This window comes from Vicugna pacos, chromosome 26 (genome assembly GCF_048564905.1).
Source record: "Vicugna pacos chromosome 26, VicPac4, whole genome shotgun sequence".
Taxonomy (NCBI): domain Eukaryota; kingdom Metazoa; phylum Chordata; class Mammalia; order Artiodactyla; family Camelidae; genus Vicugna; species Vicugna pacos.
The window spans coordinates 22,924,250-22,927,284 of record NC_133012.1 but is presented as its reverse complement, the minus strand read 5'-3'; the positions used below and the strand labels follow the sequence as shown (position 1 = coordinate 22,927,284).

The 3,035-nt window shown below is 40.8% G+C and overlaps 1 long non-coding RNA gene across 1 annotated transcript; it reads right to left on the bottom strand.

The window, feature by feature from the left end:
- Window positions 1-204: 204 nt before the first annotated feature.
- Window positions 205-2,130, bottom strand: LOC140689512 (uncharacterized). Its single transcript, XR_012064548.1, has 2 exons — window positions 1,992-2,130; window positions 205-388 (listed from the first exon to the last, which is right to left on the bottom strand). It is a non-coding gene; the product is annotated as an uncharacterized lncRNA (long non-coding RNA).
- Window positions 2,131-3,035: the final 905 nt, after the last annotated feature.

The following is a 3,035-nucleotide window of genomic DNA, read 5'->3' as shown; positions in this document are numbered from 1 at the left end:
AAAGAAGTGTCTAAGAGGACCAGCTCTTTTCTTTTAGGATGAGCGCGTACCATGCCTTTTGGAGGACAAGACCATATAAATATCAGGGTCCTTTAGAACAAGGTGCTACACCTGAAAATTCAAATAGAAATGACTGTGATAGAAAAGTAATCTATACTTCTCTACTTATGTAATAGATATTAATAAAAAGCCCATAAAAAAGGATTACTAGTGACAGAGAAGTACTTCATTATTTATCCTAAATTATACATTAGCAGATGAGCAGGAAAACTTCTGATTGGAGGAGGAGTTAGATGAAACCTTATGGTTCGCACAGATGACTTCCGTGTTTTATTTTGTTTCCTTCTTTTTATTTCTGTGGTGAGAACAGAGGGTGGTAAAACTGGAGCTGAAAACAAAAAAACAAAAACAAAGCTGAAGCAAAGACACTTTTCTCTTCCTCTAGGTATTTTGCAAGTAGCACAATGAGGGAAATGGTGAGACAGCAAAGGAGCCTGCAGTTGTGAAGAAAAAATCTTAGCATCTTAGAAGACAAAATTACTCACAGTCTGAGAGGTTATGCCATTGACACTTCTAGCTCTGAAAAGAAGTCTGTTCTTTCTTTGTGCAGTGTATAAAGAGGACTGTGATAGAAATATGACTGTTAATAATTAATGAAAATGAATTAAGTGTGTAACATATGTATGTGCAGATATCTACCTGTGTGTGTGTATTAGACAAGACATGCATATGGGGACATGGACATAAAATGGCCTTTTCCAGGACACAGTGGCAGTTAGTTTTACACCCAGCAGCGATCATGATGAAAGTCACACTTGAACTGTTAACTTCTGTCTTAAAACTTTCATTAGCTGCAAATACTCTGCTTTACGAAAGCTATGCAAAGTGCCCTGGTGTTTTCTTTTCCGCTCACAATAGCCCTGTGTGGCACATTAACGTGTCAGCATTTTACATCGCCATTCTGCAGCATTAAGCCATATGCCGACACGGAGGTAATGATTTGGTTCTGTCTCCCAATTTATAAGCAGAATGATGCTTGCTGTACACCCTCCTGGGCAGGAAAGGAAGGCAGGCCATCTCCAAGACTTCCTCACTCATCCCCTCCCTGTGCATGTCTCCCCAGCCCTCCCTCCCTGACCTCCCCTTTCTTCTCACTGCAGCAATAATTCCCTCAGGAAGGCCTAGCAGGCTTTTAGGTTCTGTTGATGATTACAGGAATAACTTATTTTCAAATGGATGCTAATCTGGTAGAAGTAGTCAAATTTTCCCTGAGCTCAGGCAGAAACAAACTTCTTCATGGCAAGTGTACTGATTCCATCCACTGTCACTGTGATGGGGAAGACGGAGTACCCAATTACTAAGCGCACTGCTCTAGGCAATACAGAATAGCATCCTGATTAATCTAACCGCCTAGGAGAGATCCTTCTGTTTAGAACCAGTCCCCTAAAACAAACAGTATTGGATTAAGAATAAAGATGACTCATATTTGTTTGGTGATACTTATGGAGATTTGAATCCTAAATACAGAGCCTCCTTAAGGTGAGAAACATTTATATAAATGTTCTTAACAGATTGTATAGTTAAAATTATATTTGGGAGTAAAAGTGTAAGTACATTTTATAAAGTCACTTGAGAGATAAAACACAGGAGATTGCATTCTAGCTCCTTCACACCAGTAAGAAACATCATTCACTTCTCTCCCCTCTGTGACTATGTATTTGAAAATGAAATGTTATAGGCTCACAAGTAAATGCTGAGATTAATACGTGCTCACTATAGACCTGTCATGTTTTTGGTCATGAAAGTCAACTGATTCAGCGATTTTTGTGGAAATACAGTAGAAAGGAGTACAGGTTTTCGTGAGAAGATAAAAACGTACGGATCATCAACCAAATTATTAAAGCAATATTTCTCATTCAATGATTGGTGTATCAAATTATTAACCCTGAGGGAATTAAGGAAACAAAGCTAAAAATAAAATACTCTTGGACCTGTAAGACGTCAGATACACGCGTAACTGCTTGTGATCTAACTGCAGCCTTCGACGTCAGAGTCTATAACCTTGACCCTTCAGTCTGTCTGCGTCTCATCTTCTTTGTCCTTGACTGGAGGTGCTGGTTTTGAGTGAGATGTTTTGCACTTTGGAATGTGGATTGGCCTTTATTCTGATCTCACTTCCTGTTTCCCGCTGCCTTTGCACCCCGCACCTTGATCTCCGGGCGCTTCCAGTCATGTTCTGTGCACCTGGCCCCATTGCTGACCTGCTTTCTTGACTGATTTTTAGGCTTAAAGATGCGTAACTCAGAAATGCAAGAGAGCAGACCTTAATCTACTTTCCCTGAGAGGGGCCAAACTCATTTATAAAACAATCTTCCTTTTGGCTAGGGTGACAAGGCATGGCCTGTCTGAGAAACACATGACAAATGGACTCTGAGGTTAAGTGAAGGCATGCTGACGGAGCCCGAGAAAGGGAATGATGAGCTGTTTCCTCCAGAAGTGAGGATGCTTAGAAAGAGGACAGAGACGGAGCTGTCAGAGCAAAGGCACAGGTGTGCCGCCAGCCGGGAGGCTTCGGTCCGCACAGGCCAGTGGAACTGCGAATGTCAAAGCCACGTCACTTTGCATCCAGAGGCCGGTGGTTGTGGCTTTGTGGGGTGAGGCTTTAGTAATGAATGAATCTTAGTCAAAACGTGTCTGTCAGATTACCTGGTTTCTGCCATTTAATTTTAGAAAAATGCACTTGCAATCATCTTTCAAATACTGGCTCTTCCACTTCCTCCTCATGTGACATTGATGAGTTATGAAATGTGCCAAATCCCAATTTCCTCAAATGTAAAAGGAGGGAAAAAAGAAAGGTATCTGTGACACAAAGTTGAGGATAAAATCCGGTGATCTAGCTCATGGGAAATCACCTCGCATGTTACTGAGCATCATTAATAACACGTTTTTAAACAGCAGGACCAGTAAGGCATTCTAATTAAAATTCTGCCAAATAAAACGTTCATCTCCATTACAAAAAGTAAGATTTTCATTTG